This window comes from Bactrocera oleae, chromosome 6, assembly GCF_042242935.1.
Source record: "Bactrocera oleae isolate idBacOlea1 chromosome 6, idBacOlea1, whole genome shotgun sequence".
Lineage (NCBI taxonomy): Eukaryota > Metazoa > Arthropoda > Insecta > Diptera > Tephritidae > Bactrocera > Bactrocera oleae.
Window position 1 is genome coordinate 9,701,170 of NC_091540.1, and position 25,839 is coordinate 9,727,008.

Sequence of the window (25,839 nt, forward strand, 5' to 3'; positions counted from 1 at the left end):
TGGGTTAGGGATCCGCGAACGAAGCATGATTTTCTTCGGTAAATGAAACCAACTTTTGTTTCCAAAATTGGTTCGGAGTTCTTTTTAACTGGAGATTCGCAATTAACACACATAATTCGGCTGCTCTGTTACGATTTCATTATCTCTCTCTTTAATTTTTTAGGTATTTAGGATCGGTAGCATAGAAAGGTAAAAACAGATCTTTCACTCGACATACAAAAATTACGCGCAATGATATATTATATTATACCTCACAGAAACATAGACAATGACGAACCGAGATGCGAAAGAACATTTCTCCGCATGCTCTTTGGAGCCGTCCGCGTGAGTGATGAGTATTGAAGAAGACAGAACCACGAATTGTATAAGTTCAACGGCGACATGGATAAGTATAAACCAACGTATTTGCTGGTTAGACCATGTCGTATGCATGGAAGACAATGCTCCAGCGAACAAATCTTTCGATTCGTGAACCATGGGGGGACAATGGAAGCGACTATGCATCCAATGTAAAGAACAAGTCCATAGGGACCTGTCTGTGCTTGGGATGAACAATTGGGCTGTACTTGCAAAGGATAGAGGCAATGACCAAGTTTTGTGTTCTCGGCCCAGACCGACCCACTATAGTGCTAAAGAAGAAGAAACCATTGAAAGCCTGGTAAGTGGTTCTAACTGGAGACGCTTTGAAGCGCTTATTTAAAAACTGGGTGTTTAGTTAATTAATTTTTTTTTTTGTTTTTGCTGTCAGTATTCACATGAGCAATAATTATTTCCTTGATACTTTTGCTTTCTATGTACAGTCAGCGTCCGATAATTTATTTCACGGCATACATTTTTTAACATATTCCAAAGCCCATGACAAATTAGCGCTTCCAGCCACACCTTCGGGCAAATGAAGTGAATTTGTAGCGGCAACGGTCTGTCTACCTCTGTAATGCGAAAAGGCCATAATTTCAATGAATTATAATCAATTTACGTCGCAGTCAATAAATGCATGCAGACTGGCGAAAAGTTTTAATGAAGCAATAAAATTGATCAAATCAATCCAGCGACGCGCCCAAAGTACGAAATGGCATAAAAGAAAAACGCACAAAAAAAAAATTGCGCGGAAAGAGTGCAAATGTAAGCAAAGAAGTGTACATAAAGCCAACCAGGAAAGGAATTGGCAAGTAAAGTAATGAATAAAACCACATTATTATGAACGCGCAAACCACAAGCAATCAACTGGCACAACAACAAAACGCGGAGCTGCTGGCTGAGATCCGGTTTTATTTTTGAGCTGAAAATCTGCAAGAATGTTTTTTGCACGATTTGCTCTACACCTTAATTTCTTGCATGTGCGTAAATTTTATTTTGCATTTTTTTTTTGGGTTTTGGTTTATTTTTTTTTTTGAAATTTTATTGTACGCAAACTCGTGTCACAGACACGCATTAAGTGCTCTGAGTAAATTTTTTTGTAAGTGGTTTTGGTTTGAAGTTTAGGTTTTCGCGGCAAACAATGCTCAACATTGTTTGGCAATAATTTTTTGATGTCATAGATATAAAGTTCTGAAAAAAAAAACGTTAAAAAATTTTGTAATAATTTACACAATTATTTTGTTTGATTTTTTGTATTGGTAGTAGTAATTAACGGTTAATAATTAAAAATTTAATTATTTTAATTTAAGTTTTACTATTCTCTGTATGCCAGTTTTTTGGTTTTGTAATACAAATTTTCATTTAAACTTCGCAAAAATTTATTAAGTACCAAAACCGCGGAAGCAAAATCTTTAAAAATCGATAAAAATATGTAAAAATATTAAACAATGTTTCTATCTCTGTGCATGTTTTTGCTCGTAAAAACAACTTAACTCCTGCAATTCAGTTAATTTTTATTTTTGCCCTTTAATTTGTAAACCTTTTAATTATACCACTCGTTTGCCTTTTATACCTTTTTCTCGCTACCTTGTTGACCTCAAAAGCTTTTTGCAGTTTCTTTTAGTCACTTAAGTTGCATAGCATTTCACCTGGACCGTAGGCTATTTACTTTATCTCAAATTATGCTCCTCCGTTGTTTCATTCATTCGTTTCATTTTATTAGCAACTTTGTTGGATTTTTATTTTCGCCCATAAAAGTGGCATGCATTTTCGAGTAAAAGGATAAAAATACAGAAATATACGCCAAGACCTTGCCAAATGCTGGACAACTAAAAAAAATACAAAATAGAAGGAAGGTACCAAACATGAAAACAGAAATGAACCAGATAAGCAACAAGAAAAAAAGGAGCTAAACGCTGCCAAAATGCTGGTGCGCGCAAAGTGAAAAGCGTAGTACCGAGAGACAAAAGGTAAATTAAAGCAACGGCAATGCCGATTCACCAAACCCAGCAACAAAACAACTAGCACAAACCGTTGGTAGCAAACTACATGAAATGCTCGTGAAATGACGAAAATGAAATAAAAAATTGTCCAACAAAGAACAGAGAAAAAATCTGCAAAGTTGCCATACAAAAAAAAAAACTACCGATCGTAAAAAAATTAAAGCAATAAAAGTAAAATAATGCACGAACTTGAAATTTAGATTTCGAGCGTAAAATGTGTGGGTGCCGAGTGAGAGACGAATGCGTACAAGTCATTGAGACAATATTGTTGTTGCTGCAATAGTACAGCAGCGGCCGTGCGGAGGGCACGTGGCAGCTTCTGTTGTTGTTGTAGCTGTTATTGTTACTGTTGCTGTTGCAATGCAAAGCAGCCACGACCGGTTGCAGCAGCCTCTGAGTTGTCTACTGCTCCACACACACACACTCACACAGATTTATTTCATTGTCCGTTTGTGTTGTGGGTGCATTGTTAGAATGCGAAATATATATGTACATAAAGTACATACATACATATATATATATATATATACATACAAATATATGTGTGTGTATGCGCTTCTGTGCGCCTTTGCTCCAACCAGACAAGCTCAAAAGGTACAAATGGAAATCATACTACTACAAACTACGTCAGAGCGCATAGTAAAACTGGGCAATTTGTGGGCTGAATTGGCGTTGCAATACCGGCGCGAAGTGAAGCGGTGACTTGGCTGGCTTGTTGTATGATTTTTTAGAAGAGAATTTGTGTAGCAAAAAATGTGGTAAACAGAATTTTGTTGTTTGGTTGCTGACGAAAAAGTACTGCAGAAGGCAGAAAAACAATTTAATTCGGCAATATGTCTGTGTTGGTTAATGCTTAGAGTTGCCACAGAACCAGTAAGCATTTCTCTAAAATATTGCTAATTTGCGATTATTGTGAGTTTGTGTGTTGGACCTTTAAGTACATATATGTATTTCGTGTAACCTAAGGATTGGCTTAGTTTAATTGTTTATAAATTATTACAAAATATTCATAAATGTTTTTCTACCACGCTAAGCCTCCGTTGGTCTTGTAAATTATTCCAATCTCCAGTGAATCTAATCTAACAGATTTTAAACCTCAAAAGTGACGCAAAAAGCAAAGCTTAAAGATTCAGAAACAACATTTGGTTGACAGCTTTCCATTTTGCGGCTTATTAACCGGAAGAACTATCAATTAGGTGCTAAATTTTTGCTTTCGAAATCTGTAGGAGCTCTCTCTTATTAGTCCAGATGGTTTTGACTTAAGATGACTGCATTCGGAGATATCTAAAATTCGTCAATAATTCTCTAAAACAAGTTAGAATGTAATAACTAAGTCTACGAGCCACTTATCGAGAAAGTTTTGTACCGGTTTCAAGTAAAATGACATGTTTGCTTCAGTACTATGCTTCCTTTAACGTCTCTCAAGCCCACTTAATTACAAATAACCTAGTGGTTAACTAAAAACTTTCCAGCGGATATTAAAAATGAGCACACAGGTGCCACAGTTTTATTTTAAATATATATCTAAGTGCCATGGATACTGTTTTATTTCAAAAATTCATATGGTAAAACTCATACGCTGTGGCTGCTTTAACAATCAAATAAATAAAAAGTTGATATTTTGTGTAAAAACCTTCATCTCCGCTGGCAGCCCTTTTTCGCAAAAGTCGTGCGCGTGAGTACCCTAAAATGCAATCCACTAAATATGTCAGTGCCTGCAGTTGTATTAACGTGCACTGAAAAGTGCATTGCTGCAAATAATGCTGGACGCTCAGCCAACGACGAATGCAGCCGGCTTTGTGGCTTTATCGATTTTTCATACCTTCAGATATCTGCATGCGTATGAGTGAAGCTGCAAATGCTTCTAGATATATAGTATATACAAGTATATACATATGTATGTGTATATAACAGAAATTCTGTATAGTTTTTTCAGCGCAAAAACTAGTTTGTTCGGTCGTATGTTTGAGCTGCTCTTTTTGGAACTTTTGAGAACAAAAGCAAAGCAAAATGCGCAAAAAAAAATTTTAAAAAGCACAAAAAAACAAAAAAAAATTAAAAAGCGCACAAAAAGCATAAATAAGCGCTTCAAAATCAAACTAAAACCAAAAAAAAAACATAAAGCAAAAAGCGCTTGAAGCAAAAACGTAGTGTAGAATAGAAGCAGCAAAGCTATCAAGTAAATTTATATCACACGATTTATGGCGTTCAGAACTTTACCAACGTCAACAAACCGGTTCTGCTTTCGGCTAGACGAATTGAATAATTAATGCTGATTTCTGCGTTTCTGACCTTTCACAAATTCTGATTTTGTTGTTGTTCGTAGCTGTGTTTCTAAGCTGTTTTCTATGGTTGTTGTATCGATTTGTTTGTTGCCAAGCCTCTTAGCCGCTGCGGATGCAAACAAAATACTGAACTTTGAGTTGAAAATAATAAAATATTATAGATGCTTTAAAAATTTTTCATGGCTATGTATTTACTGCACGGATTCACAAGTTTTTAGTAATGTTATTGTTTTTTTGTGGTTTTTATGAATAATAAAAAGGAAGAATGTGATAAATTGTTAGTAGAACTATCAAGTATTGTAAAATTAGTCAATACTCTTTTGGGTTTTTTGCTGTTTTTTATTTAGGAGTAACAGTTGGTTTAATAATTTAGCTTCTTTCCATTTTTCCAAGCAACTAACTGTTTAAACAGAAAGACATAACCGTTCATTTAATAGCTATGTTCCGTATATGCTCTTTCATATAGTTCGAGACTCGAAATAATTTTAAAAGTGGAGTTATAAAAGCTTTAGCAGCACAAGTACGTATTAAATAGTACAATAATTTTATGAAAAGTTTAGTGTATATAGTTTATACTTTCAAAGACAGTCGCTTAAAAATCGCATGCCACTAATGAATCTAATTTCTTACTTAAGAGGTTACATATTCTTTTTCAAACACTTTAAGTCATATTGCATGTTTTGGAGTTAGGTGTTTCTATAAGAGTTAGGTATAGGTGCGATATCGCCGAGGTAAGTTTAAAAATCTTAACGAATGCCGGTCGTAGAAGCGTCTTCTTAACCTTTCCTTTTCAACTCGTCCAAATTTGTGACACTTAGACTTTGAATGCCGCAGAACTAGCGAAGAAAAAAAATAAAACGCATACGCAAATTTTTGACAAATTCAAAGCGTTTTGTCGATGCCTGAGATGCAACACTAGCACTTTTCTAGGCTTCAGCTGCTTAAGTGTGTTGCGCATCTTGGAGATCAGTCATAGAACCTAACCTAACTATTTCTTATCATCATCTTTTGGACAAGGTATCCAGCTTCCAACAACCTCGTGCTCTTTTATTGCAAGAAGGAAATATTTTAATCAGATTCTCAATTCGTTAACGCACTTCGGTCCAGAGAGAGATCGATCTTTATTGGGAGCATACATTGCTGATGACTATATCCGATGCGTGTTTGTATATTTTTTCTGTTAAGTAGTGAACTCTTAAGTAATAAACTTACTCAGAAACCAAAATACTAAACGTTAAAGAAAATTCCAATGCTTTCGCTACGCTTCTAACAACACATACTGATTTAATGCACTCTTCGCAACGTGAACTCGGTGAACCTAAATATTTAAATCAGCCTGAGCAAGCAACAAAGCAATTTTGCACTGTCACACTAACACAAAGAATCAGCCGAGAAGGTGGCAATAAAAAACGAGCAAAAAAAAAGGAATGAGGCAAAAACGAAGTCAAACCAAATGCAAATGCAGGCAAATGTGCATAAACTCACACCCGCCACATTTGGGGGCAAGTTCGAGGTCATTGCATGCTGCAGCAACAGCAGCAGCAACGTAAACAAAACCAACAAGCCCAAAACCAACAATTGCTATACAAACAATACTAGGAAAAGCAGCAACTGAGCAAATACTACAAAAGCCACCAGCAAAGAAGTTAAGCACGAGCAAACGCAAGGGGAGCGGCAGCGAAAGGAAGGTGGAGAAAATTTCGTCAAGGAGCCAAAAGCCGTAGCAGGCGAACAACTGAACGACCAACGCGCGAAACTGGTGTGAAAACAAAGAGAAATCATGAAAAATGTGCAAGAAAAAACAACAACAACAAGGTCTGTCCATTGTACACGAAAGAAACGCTGAAAGTGTGTAGTAAAAGAAAAAAGTCGCAAATAAAAACCATTAAAAGAAAGCCACTTTATACGGGCGCGCTGAAAAGGTGTAACAGCTGAAAAAATGATGCTTTGAAAAAAGGGCATTAAGGGCACAGAGGTGCGCGTTGTAGGTGGTGCGGCTGAGCGAATTGGATCAACGTCGTGCAAAAAAACAAATGAAAATAAACTAAGATAGACGGGAGACACAAGGGTCAGTTTGCGGATAGGACCATAAAAAGTACGCTAAGGCAAGTCGAGTTGTTGCTTGCGTTCGCAAAAAAAAAAAAAGATTGATGATCTCGTTCAAGGATATCACCGTCAACGCTTCAACTACTGGCAACAACGACAACAACAAAAGCGATAAAACACCAAACTGTCGCCAGCCAAGTCGTCGGCGGCGGTTGGAATGCAGTAAACAACAATAAAATGCAGGCGCATTGGTCGTTGAAACCTCAGTTTCACTTACAGGCGGCAGCGTTAGTAGGGTGTGTGTGTGTTTAGGCGATATTCGTGCTCAGCTTTTTTAGTAGTGAAAATAAACTTCATTGTGCTCAATAAAAAGCTGGTGAACTGGCGTACTTGCCTAAACCAAAAACGAGCAAGAAAAAACGTTAACTTTGGTCGCACCGAAGCTATAATACCCTTCATAGATACTAAGTTTCCTTACAATAACTAGATTTTGATATAATTTCGCGAAGATACCTCGTGAAATGAAAGAGTTTTCCATACAAGCACTTGATTCCGATCGTTCAGTTTGTATTGCAGCTATATGCTATAGTGATTCGATATCAGCCGTTCCGATAAATGAGAAGCTTCTAAGATCAATAATTTAAAAACTGAGGGACTAGTTCGCGTATATACATACATACGGATGGACGGACAGACAGACAGATGGATATGGCTAAATCTACTCATCTCATCATTTATGTATATATTTTATAGGGTCTCCGACATTTCCTTCTGGCTGCTACAAACTTCGTGACAAACTTAAAACAAACTGTTCAGGGTATAAAAAGGTGTGTAGCTATAAAAACCGTAAATACACACACATACGTACATCTATACATATATACATGTTATACATACATGACAGGGTTAAAGTTGTATATTTGTGGCACTGCAAATAAATGTGGTAAATGGGCAAAAAAAAAGGTTGTGCAATGCAACAACTCGTGGTTGTTTAAGTTGTAGCTCCACTCTTTTTCTTGCTAGCCAAAGGTCCTTTGACTGTGCCTCTATATTTATTTTTGTTTGCTAAGTATTTACTCATGCAAATGCAGCTAGATGTTGCCAGCTAGTTAACATGAATTTTGTGCAACAAAATTATTGCAAGGAAAACGAATTTTGGAATGTAGACATTTTTCTCTAACAACTTTTCAATGTGCAAATGTTGCACAACATTATTGCTAGATTTAATTTAAAAATTTTGACGCATATTGTATTATTTACTAAAGTTGAAATTGAAAAATTTAGAGCTTTTACAGCTGTACTGTTGCCAGCAACATTTTACGAAATGAAATATTTTGCAACATCAATATTTATCAACATGTGTCTACTATTACCAAAATTGCAACCCGATTTTTAATATTTCGGAGATCGATTTCTCTTTCAAAACTAAGCTTAATTTTATATTGATTTCAAGCGCTATTTTATATATTTTAAGTCTTAAGTTCAAGACTAAGCTTAATTCACATTGATTTAAAGCACTTGTCGTTATTTGTATTTTTTCCTCGTAGGTCTTGGTTGAGTCTTTATACCAATAAAACAAGTATGGTAGATTAAAGTGTATTACTTAGACCGAATTTATAGATTAAATCACTTGATCCATGACTTAGACACTTTTTAGTGAACAGCATGATAATTTAGTTGAATAATTCCTATCCGCTTTATTTTAGAAATCAATTACTCCTTTTCAGGCTGTCATGTGATATATTCTCTGCATTGAGTTGCTGTCGTAGCTTCTCAGATGTATGGAGATTCCTAGTAGGATAAAGTGGAAAAATCCTTTCGCAGAATTACTTAACTACGATGCTCCTGAATTACTGTAAGCTTGCTTTAAGAACTGTATATCCATTATTTTTATCAGAAAGTGTATGACCCGTAAGTGCATCAGACGGTATGTTCTATTAACCAATCTGTCTTTTAAAATAGCATAGCATAGATCTTCCTATCATTTAATGGAGACGGTTCAAACGGCAGTCGGATCTACTTTACCGGAACAGATACTGGGATGATTTTCTGTTGCTGTAACAAAAACAAAGCTACTTTATAAACTTTATCATTTTTTTCCGGTAAAATGTTAACAAACTAGTTTTTCTATTAAGTGAAGCTTTACTTAACCGATTTTAAAAACCACAAATAGAAAATCCGGCCAAAAGCTTTACGCATCTTCAAAAATTAACAAAATCCGCTGCAGTTATTTTTTCAGTTATCGAACACAGTAAGCTAAACTTGAATACTTCGATTTAATTTAACGCCTCGCATTTCTTCGACGCAGGAAAGGAAATAAAAAGCAAATTTGCCATTAATATGCACATCAGTAATGTGGCAACTCATTTTCTGCGGTTATCCGCCTCCAGCGTTCGTTTTATGCCTGTATAATTTTTTCCGTTTTGTTGATTATTCCTTTGCCGCGCGGCTACATACTTTTTTTTTCTCATTTTAATTTATTTTTTATTTCTTTTTCTCAACGCGCATCACATTTTAGCTCCACCATTCGTTTGTACGCCATTCAGCTGCTCTTCTTTGTGTTTTAATGAGCATGAGCTTGAGTTGGAAGCGAGCGCGCGTGGGCGTAAACGGGAAGCCCGACGCGCTGTCACTTTGACAGTGACAAAGCGTGTCGTTGCCGCCACCGCCAACCGAACTGTTGTGATGCCTCAACTTCACTGCCACAAGTCCGCTTCTGCAGCACTCTGTCCTTGTATGATCTACGCGCGCTGAGTTAGACGAATGCCTGCCTCGGCTCAGTTGTTCCTCTGCGATCCCATGCACTTTTTATAAGTACATTGGTGCGTGGAGCTGTTATTGTGCCTCATCACATTGCTCATCATTTGCAAAGTTGGCGAATCGCCTCCAGTGCCGACGGCCGTGTAATTCACAGTCAGCGGCGCTGAAGTGAAATCTTTGTGGAATTTTTTTCTTTTTTGACTTGAGAACTACCACGTTCGGTTGGGTTTTACGTGGTCTCCTCAACGCAAGCGTCGTTCTTTTGCATTTTTCTGCTCGTTTAACAAGTTTTTTTTTATTTCGTACTTTAAATTTGTGTGTTGTTCTTTCAATTTCTTTGTCACTTTTTCGTTTCTCACAATCGCATTCTAGTCATGTTTAGCTGAGTATTTTCTTGCTTTTGCTGTTGTTGTTTTGATTGTGCTCCAGGTTTAAGTGAGTAGTTTTTATTTATGGAATATTTTACATTTTTTGTGCTATTTTGCCCCCAAGATGGATGTGTGTCGTTATAGTTTTTGTTTTGTCTGTGTGGTCACGCAGCTGATCAAAAAGCGCAAGTGATTTGCCATTACCACAAAGAAAAAGCGAAGGAATTAAGGTAGTAAGGAGAAAGAATAATGTTGTGCGGGTACAGAAATGAATATATAAACAGACTTTCTCACTCTGATACAAGTTCCACATTATTGACGACTTACACCGTTTATTCTTATATCTGAAATTGTACTTACTCTTTGTTTCTGACATCAAAGGGTTTCATATCGAAATTAAAAAAGTCATTGTTTATTGGAAAAGTAAGAAGAAGACAGAAACATTAGTATTCAAAGAGGACAGTAAGAAGAAATCTCTAGTTTGTTTTTGGTAGAAAATTTCTCATTTATATTGAATCGTGGAATAGTCTTAGGCGTGCTGTTTTCAATGCTTACGAAGGTTCGCATACTTTTTGAAACTACTACTACCATTATACCGACCATACACAAGGCTTGCTTTATATTTTAAAATTTGCTTTAGGAAGTTATCTTGTAGCTGAAAATAGTAGAAGCCTTTTAATTTAAATACTGCTGATGATTCGATGCTCAAGGCTAAAACTGTTGAAAAAGTTAAGCTAATTATTTTTGAGATAATTATTTTTTACGAATGATTCGAAACTGGCTGGTATGGCCGTAAGCGTCTTTCTACAGCTAGTTTCAGGAAACGGAAGATTAATAGCTCTAGCGATTTAAAGCGGTTGAAGATGACAATATTTTAGAGATAGTCAAGTGTCGATGAGATCATTAGCAACGATATACTATGGCATTCTGATAAATTTTGTAGCGATGGCGTTGTTAATTTTGATACTTTGGTGGACCTATTAAAACTTACGGTTAATCGTTGACAGAAGGGCGTTGAACCACCTAATATAATCTTTGACTTTTTTGTACACGTAAGATGGCTCTGGCTATGGATCGGATCAGTATACGAGAGTCTCCGAATTTTACGACAAATATCACTCTCTATATCAAAGAAGACGTCCGCTAACAAATGGTATATCAGTGGAAAGGCATAAAACAATATGAAACGCCGAACTCATGCTGTTCTTCACTAATCTAATAAGTTCGGAGCCTATGACGTATCTCTTGATACAAGGTAACAAAAGATGCTGGGTCACAACCAGTTGGCCTACTGAAATAATCACTGTATATAAATAACTGATACATTTGAAAAGATTCTAATAAAGCCTAAAAAGTCAAGATCTCATTTGTAAGATATTTATGTAGCTGACGGAGTTTAAACCCAACTTCGGCATACTAAAATAGTACAAGTATGGACCGGGCGTGGTCGAAAATGATGTGTGTAGCGTGTGCGGTATGAATCGTACATACTCTTAATAATGGCAGTATATTTTTAGAAGATTTCCCTTTCTGAAAAAATAGTGTGTCTCATTAAGTTGCACTTCACTGTTATTTCTGCTGCATGAGCCCTTTCGTATTGTTGCCTTTGCCTTATGCAAAACTTTTTTTGTGCGCTTTTCGCTTACACACGCGTTGTGCACTTTTGCTTCATGTGTCTTGGGTTGAGTTTATTTTTGCAGCTGCCAACGCGAAAACAAAGACAAAGCTGCGTGAATATATGGATATACGATGCCCATATAGGTAGTACTGTGATGTTGCCACAACGACGGTCAAGGGCGTTTAGTTTTGAAGACACAGTTACGCATGTTGTTAGTCGCATATGCATAGCATTTACACAAGGCACAAGAACAAACGGACAGACATATGTAACAGCACAACCAACCAACACGTAGTAGCACTGTGTAAACAAAGTATGTAAGTGCGACTTTGACTTTGCGCAGTGCCCAGCGCCCTATGGATATGTGCGTATGTATTTGAGCGCCTAGGTAAATCACACTACTCCCACCCGCGTCACAGCCACTCCTCCACTACATGGTTTCTTTGCTTTACTTGTACCTCGTACCACTTCGCTGTTTATTTCAACTACTTTCGTCGTGCCGTTTTCTCCTTTGTCGTGCCTCTTTAAATGACTCCACTGATGCCTTACACACTGAGGCCAGAAGTCACCCTCTTCGTCTATGCACGGATCTTACGCTTTGCATGTTGGCGTTTGCCTCGACCAGAATGCCATATGTAAACAACCAGGTTGGCGTAAAAACAAAATGTTTACGTTGTGAGCAACAAGAAAGCAGAACTGGTTGCAATTGTGACTTGTTGCAACATCAAAAGCATCAAACACGATTTAGTGAAATTTTGTTTTTGCAATTGATTGTTATTGCTATTGTTGCTGCTGCTGTTGTTGTTGACTTGATTGCGTTCTTTTTCATTATCCATAATCACTTTATTTGCAGCTGAATGCGTTGGATTAGCTTTATCGCGAGTTTATTTCGATTTTATTATGTGTGAGCTCGTGTCTGTGCATGTGTGTGTAAGGCCAAAGGCCGACTGATACAAGCGATGAAGGAAAACTGTTTGAATCTTAACAGCACAGTTCCATTTTTTTGCTGAATGAATTTTCTCTCACATTGGTGGTGGGATTTGAGGTCAAGATATATATTTTTGATTTCTTAATGCTTGGACACATAGGAGTTGTTGAGGCTTCAAATCTCAAGCATACATACACATACTCACTTTGTAATTTCCACCCTCTGCGAATTAGCGTCTTCAATCACTCTTCCTTCCAAGAGTGTTTGTTTTAGCTAAAATGCTTGATTCTAAAGCAAAAGGTTTTTTTGTGTATTTCAAGCTTCAGTTTCAAGCATATTTTAAGCTTTTCTACTACAAATAAAATTTCGTTTCATCACTGACTCATTATAAAAAGTGGTCTTTGACCATTCGTTTTAGAATAAAATCAAGATATTTCAAGAAACTCACGAACTACCTTTCAGCCCTCATTCTGACTTGTTTAGTAAATGAAACGGCTCTTGAAAATAAGTGTCTATGTCAATAACTCTCTCCTTCGTAGCTAAAAATACGCTTGCTAATTTCTCGAGGAAGTCTTCAATGTTTCTAGAGATCCTCAGATACAGGCACAGAATTTACTTTTCTATACCATTGTTTGTTCCATAGACGGCAAAATCTTTAATCTCGGTCTTTCTTCTTCGCTAAAAAATCTACCAATGCTCCGCATTTGCTCTTAGCGTAACATAATATTTCATTATATATAGATGGACCGGAACTATACGAAAATGTTACTTTAATATTTCTAATAACGCTGCAGTATGCAGAAAGGAGCATGATATGAATATCTCGTAGCTATCTGAAAAATACTAAAACCTTGTAGTATTCTCTATTGAATATTACTGCAAAGAGAGCCAAACACTTGAGTGGTAAAATATACTCGTTGGTTTTCGAAAAGAATTACATTTTGCTGCTCAGCTTTTGTTCTTTTAAAATATATGCTGATAGATGAATTTTAAGATTCCGTGGTCATTATCACATATTTGTGCTCAAAATTAAGAACACATGCGATTTAGTGAACATGTTTGGGCTCATAATTGGCCGCGCTTATCAATCTTTCTTACAATATGTAACAACAAGAAAATCCATCAATAATTAGAAATAATTTGTCGGCTTCACCTGTTTTTCCATACACTAGCAAATGTCGGCTTATACTGGAAACAACAATAGCTCAGCAGCCGTCAAAGATGCGCCAAGTGGCGAAATGCCAACTGAGCGCGACAAGCTGACGTTGAGCTGCAATGTGAAAATGTTGCTCCAACCAGCAGTGACGACGACCAGCACAGATTAGAAGTGATCCTGTTTTTCGTGATAGCGTTGCCAATTTAATTACACCGTGGTAATTAGTGACAATAAGTAAACGCTGGCGGCGCTACCGCAACGTCGCGCGCAAATGTCCGTCAATCAGTGAAGATCGGCTTCTGTCGCTGCCGCTGCGGCGGTTGTGTTGCGAAACGACTTGTCGGCGTGCAAATGTTAGTTTTCACTGTCATAATTTCAATTTATGTTTACTCATATTTTTCGGTCGCTTAAAAGTAACCAGTGTAAGCTCAGCTTTTGGTAGCAAGCGCGCGCCGCTTTGGTGGTACAAAATTTATGCGGCGCTCGCGCATTTGCTTGAGTCTCGCGTTCATGTACCAATAACACAACACAAACCAGTTGATGGCGACAGTGTTTTGGCTGGGCCACTTACCGGTTGTTCGGTTGATGTTGAGGATCACCTACTTGACGGAGATAGCTACAAGTATCTGTTGGTTGTTAATTGCGCTGATAATCGTACCTCTTTCATCTTTCATCTACATTTCCCCAACAATTTACATAAGTACACCGACGAGTTAGAGTTCGAGTTCGAGTATGAATCTTCATTTTTATTCCTTGAAAATCGCTCTCACTGCATTCGTTTCAGTCGTTTCAGCGGCGATCGTATGTTAGTGCTGGTAATTTGTTAGATGTACCCATAAGATACGGTCAACTATTGCGAAAGCAACTGTGGCAACTTGTGCAAATAAACCGATTGGAGGAATCGGAGCGGCGGCCGGAATTGTCAGGCGCTCGAAATACTTGTTTTTTGCATTTTTAGTTTATGGGCATTCGTTTTGGCTCATTTGGCAAACTGAATTGTATTTAGAGCGCATAACCACTGCAGCAGTGCTACCAGAAATATGCACGGCGCTACAATAACCAAATTAGTTTGACAATAAATTTATTTGAATTGCGAACGGAAAACGTTCAATTAATTAAATTACCATTATTTAGCTGATTTAAGGTTATATATGGATTAGAATGTATGGTATGTGGTAATGACTCTATTGGTAGCTGAGTATTATAGTGCCTTGGTTTGCTAACCTTAATTGAAGGTTTATCTATCTTATCTTTCGTAATGTTAACATTAATGGAATTATGACTGAGAAAGTATGGGCATGCGATGGCATATGTCACATACATATTTATATAGATTGATATATTCATCATGCATCAGCTAGAAAGTTAACGAATGTTAGTGCCGTGCTAAGTCATACGAAGACGATATTGCAAGTTTCTCAATCAGAAACAGATTCAACGAGCAATATGCTAAAAAGGCAAATGTGAACAGCGAGTCTTGAACCCAGATATAACAAAGCATGCCTGAAAGAGAGAGAGAGAGAGAGAGAAAAAGAGACCATCAAATGGTTTAAGCATCAACGGAAGTCTGAACCTTAAATCGGTTCATAAAAAAGCGTAGTTGGCATAACAACAAGCATTTAATTATCCTCTGGGGATCAGATTACAAAGATACCAACCTATATTTCTACCTGTCGGACTCCAAACGGAGCCTGTAGTCCTTCAATGAACTTTGTATCATCATCATGTTAATCATAGAAGTAGCTAGAAAGAGGCTTACTAACGAGAGAAAGAAATAGCCTTAAGATTATTAGAATGTAAATTTCTTCCAGGTCACGGCTGTGATTTCTACTTCTTGAAGTCGCATAAAACTATTAATAACTGAGCTCATCAAAAAAATTGTTGGATGTTTTAAGGTCGTGGCTGTATATTGAGCTTGGAACCGTTACGTAAAAAGTAACCTGCAATAAAAATATTCCAAAGGTCAAAGAGTGTAACTACTAGAGTGTAAAACTCTACACAACTGTAGAGAACAAGTACCAGCAAGCACACACAGGTTGTTTTGAGAGCGTGGCTATATACTGAGCTGGGATCTGATACGTAAAGGTAATCAATGGGGGCTGATTAGTGCTAGGACTCGCAATCTACAATTATTGGAGTGGACCACACCTGATAGCTCGAAGTTAGGTAGATTTTAAACCGTCAGTATCTTTGGATGAGTTATTTAATGTTGATGCTATTGAACTGAGTTTTGGTTCCCTTTGTTTGGCGAGGGCTTGAGTCTAAACAACTACCTAATCTCTTATTTTTTAAGCAGGAAGAGAAAGGCTTCTTATAAAAATGGGGCTTCATAAAAAGTTTGAATAATAAATTACTCTTAAATTGTATGTATATTTGCAATTGTATCAGGTTACTGTGGCAGGAGCCATATGTATGTTATGCACCCGTACATATGTGAAAATCGCAGCTTCGCTAAACCTGTGCAACAATCAGGCTCCCCTTCTTCAATACGAACGAGCACTTAAGGGATAAAATTAAATATTAAATATGAATAAAAGGGAAATGGAAGACAAAGCGCAACGACGCGAAGGATGGGGTGTTAAAAGGACAGCAGGGGAAATTTCACAGGCTGTCTGGCTCTAAAAGCAAAAACAGAAAAACAAGAACGCTAACAAAAGCAGCACGCTTAAGCGGAAGTATTAATACAAAAACATATGCAACAGCGTTGCTATTTATATTTGTATGCATAGAAAGAAGTGCACACATGCAACGCTGTGATTGTGGTGCGGAAATGCAATTTTTGACACACGACAACGACAACCACGCGGCTGCAGCACCCGCAGGCAGCAAGGGTGTACAAAGAAAAGCACTGCTGACGTTGATGGATAAACGAATGAAACTCAAAGTGCCGCCGCGACAGCAGAAATCAGCAAAAGCAGAAAATAAAAAAGCAAAAAAATTGGAAAAATAATATTGCAACAACAACGGCAACAACCTGCAGGCGGTAAACTGCAACGCAAAGCGAAGCGCTTGCACAGATCGGTGGGTGGGCGCAGCGTGCGGTGGGCGCGCGTTGCAACTGAATTTGTTGTTGATGCTTTTAAGCGACTCGCGGCAGGATGGGTGCTCGTTGACTTGACGGTTGAAGTGGGCCACTTCGTTTTCATATGCGAAATATGGCAACCACTTCAATTCTGAAGCATATTAATTAAAAACATTTTTCATTTAATAATAAAAAAATAAAAAAACAAACAACGGCACCAAAACAAATGCGGGCGAAACAGAAGAGGAGGAGCGCAAATTGTGCTGCAGCAAAAATAGAAAGTAAAAAAATTGAAAAAAATTAAAAAAATTACGTGCGGAGTAAAATGGCTTGGAAGTGATTAAAAAATCGGCAGCGGCTTATACCTATGTATGTATGCATGTATATGTATATGTAGTATATATAGAATGTAATATGCTCTATATAAGTATTGCACAGCGTTGCAATTAGTTCACGGTAGCAAAAAATTAATTAACTAGGCTTAAGAAAGACCAGTTTACAACTAGCACATACTGATAAAAATCGAACTAGTCAGAAAAGCATAAGCTTCTACGAGAGCTGAGGGAGAGAAAGAGCCAGAAAGTTGCACCACTTAAGCGTTTATTTTCAATAAAAAAAGAGCTCCTTCTAATTGCTATTCGTTTGAAACTAGTGTGGAAAATGCATGTAGTTTGTAATAAAAAAGACAGCTGGTGGACTAGTTGGAGCTTCTGCTCATACTATGTATATTAATACTAGTTCTAAAGTAATTCAAAACTAGTTGATATAACTGTATGGTCTTATGGTATGGCTGCACATAACAAAAACCGTACTATTTGGACAAGCATCAATTTTTTGGAGAGCTGTGTGAGAGAGAGATAAAGAGTATAAGAGAGTAAAATTATATCGACTATTAAACATTTTTTCAAATCCTGAGTAGGTCGGTTCTGAGTAAAATTTATCTCAAAAGTGTGCTTGAGAATATAGCAAACTTTGCACTAGTTAATTATGTAACCATTGTGAATTATTTTGGAATTAGTGTGATTTCGGTCAATATATAACAATTATGATTTCTGAAGGTCGCAGCATGGTGAAAAATATCGCCTGTTGGCATGAAAAACGGACAGTTTTTGGAATAGTCGTGCCTCCCGTTCATACCATGTTGATACTAGTATATAACTTGTTGATTTTATTGTATGGTTGTAAAGCACCTGTATGGCACATATGTATGTGGAATATCTGCTTCTGTGCATTATATACATTTAGCTATATGTATGAAAACTACATTTAAAAAATATATATAAATGAAAAAGTACAAAAAAGAATATCAATTTTTACGGCACTTGCAAAAATAGTCCAACTCAAATCTCCAAACTGACAGCATTGAACTGCAGCGGTAGCTTTTACTGCTTCAAACGCCATAGTCGACGCTTAATTACATTCTCTACCATCTGCAAATACAATACTGAAGTTGCAACGCAAATACACACACACACACACAGGCGAAATGCGAAATGCATTTGTGCCTCATCTGACCATGTGTATATCCTGTTGATGTCAACTCATTCCAATTTTCAACTGCTGATGAGTGATTTTTAGTGGCATGCGACGTGCTACACCTAGTGAGATTTTCCTTTGCATACATGCAATATAGTATGCTACAATAAAAACAAAAATAATTACAACAGCAATAGCGGCAGTTTTATCTATCGGCAAAATGTAGTTACTCAGTCAGTCAGTCCGTCACTTTGGCTAGTCATTCAGCTTGTCATGCAATTGGTCTGCACTCTTTTAGCCATTCAAGCCACTAACAGTACAGTCCGTCGATCATCTATTCACTCAAGCGTGCAGTCAAATGCGGCCATTTATCAATATTAATTATAATCCGAATGATGCCGCCAAATGCGACTACAAGCCATAGCCAAACTGGATGCTGTTGATATGTAAATGCATAGCCCTCTACATATATTTATAAACATACAGACACATTTTTATCTGTTTTGTGAGCTGCAAATGGGGATTGGCTGGATTTCATAGACAAACTGGCTATTAAGAACCGACAGCTCCAAAATGCAGCATTTCAGTGTTGCCATATGAGTGTGTAATACTTCGTATTAGAAGTTGTTGTGAGAATGCGGCGAAGATGGCTGGCCAGACAGGTTATTGTACGGTGGTGGATTTTATTTTGATGGATGCGTTTTAGTAGCGCGTCAAGGATTAGTTGATTGTTAATTGATTGATTTGTTTGCTTTCAGAGCTTTCAAATGTCTAGTATAGTGAAGCAGTCTTTGGAATTAATAGCGGCTAGATGTTTGGTCCAATTTTCTTTATTATTTGTGCTAAGTGTTTTTATATTAATAGAGAAAGTAGAGGAACCGACATATTTTAGCCGCTTCTAAATAGTTGGGTTTGTCAATAAGAAGAGGGAATACTGTTGAAAATTGCACAGAGGCCACCATGTACTTGTGTAAAGGATACCTAGACCTACATCTCAAATACAAAAAGAGAAAAATAGTTCGGCTATATATAGTTCCATGCTTATAAAGTCAGCTTATTATAAACCACCAAAGAAAGCCTTTAGTTTTTTAATGCATTTGTGTAGAATGCTTTCAAATATTTATATGCTCGCGAAAGTTTTCGCATCTACATATATATAGCAAAAACTTTTCAGACAGTTCTTCGTGAAGTTTTTTCTCCAGTAATTTTAGATCACTCGCTGAACTTTGCCTATATTATATATCGTACAGCTCATCGTTTCATCGACTGCGGTATTCGCCGTTGCCAATGCGCAAAAGACCATATATCATCCGCAAAACTTTTCTCTCGAGCACTTTTAACGCCGAATCATCAGATTTTGTCCTTGTCCATGCCTCCGCACCATATATAGTAGGACGGGAATGATGAGGGCTGACTTGTAGCGTTTTGTCTTGGTTCGTTGGGACTTGGTACACAGGCAAAATTAGCGAATCAAGAGACAGCGGCTACGCTGACTAGGTCATCTTGTCCGGATGGATGAGAACACTACAGTTTTGAAAGTATTCGATTCAGTAATCGCCGGTGGAAGCAAAGGAAGAGAAAGACCGCCACTCTGTGGGAGCGATCAGATGGGGAAAGACTTGGCTGCACTTGATATCTCTTATTTGCGACAAATAGCAAGAAGAATAAACAACTGGCGCGCTGACTCGCTGCTTGAGTCCAAAGGCACCAAAGGCAAAGGTCTTATATTACATCAACTAGCAGCGAGATCTGTGATTTCTCTACTTTAGGAGTACCAAAGGCTATCTGCAGCAAAGAAAAGTTGTGGGCTCAACACCCCTTTGTCCATGAGAAGGCAAAATGTATTCATAAGTACTCCAAAGTACGCTCTACTAGGTAAGCGGATTTCGGGAATAAGTGTAATTATTTAAACCTAAATCCATACTTTCTGAACGTCAAATCATCTATTTTATCCTACTGGTTCTATGCTGAGTATAAATCTGAAAAATATACTAATTAATTATTATAAGCCCATTATGGCATATCATAAATAGTTGGAGAAGCAGCATGCGTCTCAAATGGATCGCTCCGCTAAGCAGGCAATGAAATTATATTTATTTTTAAGAAGTGTTGAAAATAAATATGTGCATTGTTTTTGTTTATTGCCTATTCTTGTTATTATATTTTGTTCCACACCATTTGTTCGGACGCCATAAATGTGCGCTTTTCTGTATTCAATTAAACACATACGTCTATTGTTGTTATATATATGCGGCGGCGCTTGTCGGCCGGCCAGTCAGATGAGCGTGTGTGGAGTATGAATCACGCCTGTATGAGATGTGCCGATAAATGCTTGGCATTGTCGAACATACAAGTATGTATATATACTCACATAGCAAGTCTTGCGGCTGGTAATTACTATTTATATAAGTCCCATATTGTCTAGTGGTTAGGATATCCGGCTCTCACCCGGAAGGCCCGGGTTCGATTCCCGGTATGGGAAAAATAAATTTTTTGTTAAATATTGTATAATATATTTAGTTATAAATTTTTAATAATTTGTTTTTTAAATTAGCTTGTATGCTTTACTTACTCAATTGGATTTTATACAAAAATAAATTCAAAAATTGGCTTAATAGAACTTTGGATTATGCCATATGCCTTCTCACATACTCCACAAATTGTTTGATTCCCATATGACAGCCTACAGCTTACAAAAGTCTCATCTGCTACAGTATACTACTCACCGGACTGTCCATTACTGACGGACAGCCAGTAGCTGTTAAGCAAGTACTTACAACGAGTTCGCCCAAGTAAATCAAGGGGTGTTTGGTTTGTGTGCCTTGGTAATGGACTTGACGTCACTTACCAGTGCACTGTATATTTGCTCGTTGAAAGCCCAGTGAAATTGAATTGCAACCGAATATGCAATTATAATTGTATTTATTGTACACCGGCAATGCCAAGTCCACAATGGTGGCCGGCGAATGAGTGCGCTCGCACTTAAACCACAATGATTGGCATTTTTAATGTTCGCTTTATTTTTGCCGTTAAAATTTTAATGAATTTTTGTGCACTCATAAAAAGTGCGTCGTTGCATGGACAATGCTGCCGATCTATCGCTGAATTTAGGGGTGCACAGGTAAACCACCGGTCGCTATGGCTTTCAAAATGCGCTCAGTGTGTATGTGTGTGTGCGCGCATGAGGAAATGCGAATTTTAATAACGGTATGGTAAAGGCGCACTGTCGTACATTGCGGTTTTTCGAATTTCGTTTATTTTAATTTTTAAATGCAATTTCCGGTGTGACAAAGTAAAGCATATTTCTTGTTGTAATCGAAAACGCACAGTTTGAGTAAATAAAATATGAGACAAGCCTAAAATTACGCACACATGTGTTGTGAAATCTTATATGTTATTAAAAGTAGCACTTATGTAAATATTCAATTTAGTTTTTAGATATATAAAAGATATTATTTTATATCATTTACGCTTTTTTGAATTGCTAATGTGCAACTTTTGCAAGCAATTTATAAAAGTCCCATATTGTCTAGTGGTTAGGATATCCGGCTCTCACCCGGAAGGCCCGGGTTCGATTCCCGGTATGGGAAGGATAACTTTTTAAATTCGATGGTGTTCTTGAAATAGATTAGCATTATTCTTCTAACACATTTATACGTTAGATATTGCATCAAAAATGTTTTCGAAAGGTCTCACTGTAAGTACTGGATAACTACATACTACTCTGACACGTCAATTTCAAATGGCTTGTAAACAAAGATTTAATTGACAAAAATTAATTTGTTGTAACTTTGCATGTGTTATCCCCAAAGATATACCATAATGAGAAAAAAAAATTTGGAGCAGTAGTGCCATTTCTAGGTGTGACCAACCAACTTTTCAACCAACCAGTACGTCCATGTAGTTTCTTCTCGAAGTCTTGCCTGTACTTACGGAATTTAATTATCACAATTAAATAATCACATCCGTTTTTTTGGAACATAATTTTTTGTTTTTCTATTCCTATCTTATGGTCAAAATTTTTGAAACTGATTTTTCGAAAAACTTCAAAAAGTAATTCGAATACATCATAAAGTAGAAAGTACTCACAACTAACAGTGTTATAACAAGAATCCCATATTGTCTAGTGGATGTCCAGCTCTCACCCGGAAGTTCCGGGTTCTATTCGCGGTATGGGAAAAATAGCTTTTTAATCTCGGATCCGAGTTTGAAATTAACAGGTTTAGCATATTGTATATGAATTTATTCGAATAAGCCCTCGTTTTCCTAAATACAAAAAATAGGCAATTACGAACGATATGATCAATAATATCCTCTGATATCTATAAGACTGAAATATTTTGATCAATATTGGAAAACTGTAAAAACACGTATTTCGAAATACATTGAAGCTGGCTCTCACCCGAAAGGTCCGGGTGGCATTCGCGGTATGTGCAGAATATATTTTTCTCTACTTAAAAACATACTTCGAAAACATGTTGCAACTGTTATTTATAGTTTCCCATTTTTCCAGTTTTCGAGTTTTACTTTATATAGATATACAGTTAATGTATACGTTTTTTACCGTTTCTAAAAAAATCCCATATTGTCTAGTGGTTAGGATATCCGGCTCTCACCCGGAAGGCCCGGGTTCGATTCCCGGTATGGGAAAATTATATTTTATAAAAAAAAAAAAGATGTATCATTCGCGCCTGCAGCTCAGTTCAGTTGGTGTGAAAATTTGATTAATTTAAAGTCCTGCCAATGGCAAATGAAAAAATACACTAGGTAAAGCTCTAATGAAGTCATTGTGAAGCCAAGCATATGCCGACAAAGGAATTCTTGCAGCCGTTTAAACTGCAATCAAAGTCCGCCAATGAAGAGTATTCTGTCAACACAAACGGATGCATTCCAGCAACAATATTTTGTGATTGAATATTTTATTAAATTATAACAAAAGAAGTCGCAATGAAATTAAAATAAGCTGAAAGGCACCAAAAAAAAAAATTAAAAATAAAAAACGCAAAAACACGAAATTTACAAACAGATAGCGAGTTGCAAAAACACAAAGGCCCGGACACAATTGACGCATGTTGAAAAGGCCGGAAAAGCATGTTGTCCATACATATGTATATACCATATAAGAAGTCGAGGGGGAGAGCAAGTAGAGGGCGTTAAGCCGTGCGTGGCGCCCAGTGCTGACGCAAGGTAGCCAGCGGCCAGCAGCCAGCATCCACAGCGAGTATTGCGGTTGCAGCGCGCATGACTGTTACCGACCACGAAAATTACCCAAACCAGCAAGGCGCAACAGCAACGGCAACTGGGTAGCGGCAATGCGATATTTTTTACTATATGCTTTACATATTTTATTTTATTCGCGCTGCATGTCGCTGTGGTTCAGTGGCACAAAAAAAGAAAATGCGAAAATTTAAAGCATAAACACATGTGCGACTGCGTGTGTGTGTGTAAACATAAAAAATTTGTGTAAAATTAAAAATAAAATTTAACATGACAACCAACAAACAATAGCAAGCGCATTAAAATTGGGTGGGTGGTATTTTTTCTCTTGCAAAATAAAATGCAAAGCGAAATCGTGCTGTTGTGCTGATTAACCCTTGCAAGCTCAATTTTAATTTTCATATGGATTTTCTTATTTAGATAATATGCTGGAAAATTATTTATTATTTATATTAAAAAAATGTTGAGAACTTTGTAAGAGAGCGCTGTGTTGCTTCGGTGCAACCATAGTTCTTCTTGCTTAAAATAGACAATCAACTCTCTGTTTTCAATGCTTGAGTTAGTCTGTAAATATTTTTCTGATGATGAAAGGGTTAAAGGCGTAAATATTTATATTAGGGTGGGTCGTAAAATATTAATATATTTTTTCGCTTGGTACTTTGAAAAATAGGTGCTTAGGCCACTCTATGAAAATCTATCCAAGCTTACTTGTAAGCACTTAATTGTAACGGGAAGTTCCTCCGCTTTACAGTTATATAATTTTTTCTTATTATGAGATTGAAAAACTCATATATCGCTTCCAACTACTCGTAAAACTATCTCGTTTTATTGTCTTGAAATTCACTACTCTACAAAATGGTCTCTTTAGATTTTTTCGTAAACCTAACCGTTTAGGAAATATTAACGCTTGAAGTTTGATTGTTTTAAGGCAAAAATTTTTGTTATATTAATTTTCTAACTCAGTGAAAAAAAAATCATATTAAATTATTATTATAAATGGTCACTTATTTTTTTTGTTAAAAAAAATTTTATAATTTATATTTTTTAGAGTTGTTTTTATAATATTTTTTTCAGCGAAAGCATAAAAAAATTTTTTTCGACCCACCCTAATGTACTCGTACAGTTATACCCACTATATATCCACAAGTTTTAAATATGCATCATATATATATATTCGAAAATCCCACCAACTCAGGCACTTCGATATCCTGCACTTGTACAGAAATACAACAAAAACAAGACATTTGCGTCGCAACTGCCGATGTTGTCAATTCATGCATCCTTATTTAAAAAATTGCGTATATCCACGCATTTTACACACACATACACGTATTATGTGCAATACATACATATATACAAATATAAAAGCATTAACAGCCTCCATGCTGCATGCCATTACAGTTTAAATTAAAACTTTTATGCATTTTGTTGCATAAACCTGTGTGTCGCCGGACAAATGCACTTTTTAAGGATTTATTTTATCTATTTTATGTAAATATATACATATGTGCATATATAAATATGAACTTTTTCAGCTATTACATGCGTAATGCCATCTCGCTCACACTAGTACACACACACACACATACAATTATTACACTCGCGCACACATAATTCGCACCTATGGCATGTGCACGGTATATGTATGTACATACATATGTGCAACACATAAAATTCTGCAATTGTTTTTTGTTTTTTTTTTTTATTAATTTAAAGCAGGCATAAATTTTGCTTCGAAAAAATGGGCAAAATAAAAATTATGATTGAGAATTTTTTTTTTTAAATACAGCAATTTCATTTAACATGCATTTTTTACATATGTACATAGCATGTACTACATGTAATATAGACAAAAATCGGTTGCCAAATAAAATTAAAATTCAATGACAATGCGTATACTTTCATACCTGGCCGAGTAGACATTTATTTGGAGGTGAAAGGAGTACATGTTAAAAAATATGCGTTGGGTGTTCAATTTAAGAGCTGGAAAAAATGCAGGATCAAATGTGTATATGTATATATATATATATATGAGTAACATATATCTAATGTATCAACTGTATTTATTTACTTGTGAAAGTATTGTATATAAGTATGGCGAGCGAGCAATTTTTACCCTGATTATTGTATGACCACTTCATGGACTAAATTTGTAAACCAAAGGAGATCCAGAATTGTGTTCAGCAACACAATCTCTCTATTCTGGTAAATAAAAGTTTCCCTAATAATTTCTGCAAATGTTGGAGAGTTTATAGTGCTTGACCGAATAAAAATCGCAGTTCATGCCAGTTATGTAGATCTGACTTTTTTCGAACGATCACTGCACTCGTCGTTTGTATGGTATAGTGTGGTCCACAATTACGTATTTTATCATGACACCAATAAAACCTGAATCCGCTTTCGTATTATTGAAAATTTATATTAATTTACTAGATCTTCGCATAGGTTACCACGTCCTTGTGTATTCTATGATCTCGAGAGCTGTATGTACTAATGGCGGTCCAAACATACTTTTTTCTAACATGTATACACTATTCTTATTCTCTTTACTAACATCTGAATCATTGGCCACAAAGTCACCATATATGTACAATATGATATAT

The 25,839-nt window shown here is 36.6% G+C and overlaps 1 protein-coding gene and 3 non-coding genes across 9 annotated transcripts in view; all 4 read left to right on the top strand.

Moving 5' to 3' along the window:
• The window catches only part of jim, a 170,447-nt gene that overhangs the window by 45,544 nt on the left and 99,064 nt on the right, over positions 1 to 25,839 (top strand). The window lies entirely within an intron of this gene.
• Positions 20,430 to 20,501, top strand: TRNAE-CUC (transfer RNA glutamic acid (anticodon CUC)). The gene has a single exon. It is a non-coding gene; the product is annotated as a tRNA-Glu (tRNA).
• TRNAE-CUC (transfer RNA glutamic acid (anticodon CUC)) lies at positions 21,538 to 21,609 on the top strand. Its single transcript has one exon. It is a non-coding gene; the product is annotated as a tRNA-Glu (tRNA).
• Positions 22,598 to 22,669, top strand: TRNAE-CUC (transfer RNA glutamic acid (anticodon CUC)). Its single transcript has one exon. It is a non-coding gene; the product is annotated as a tRNA-Glu (tRNA).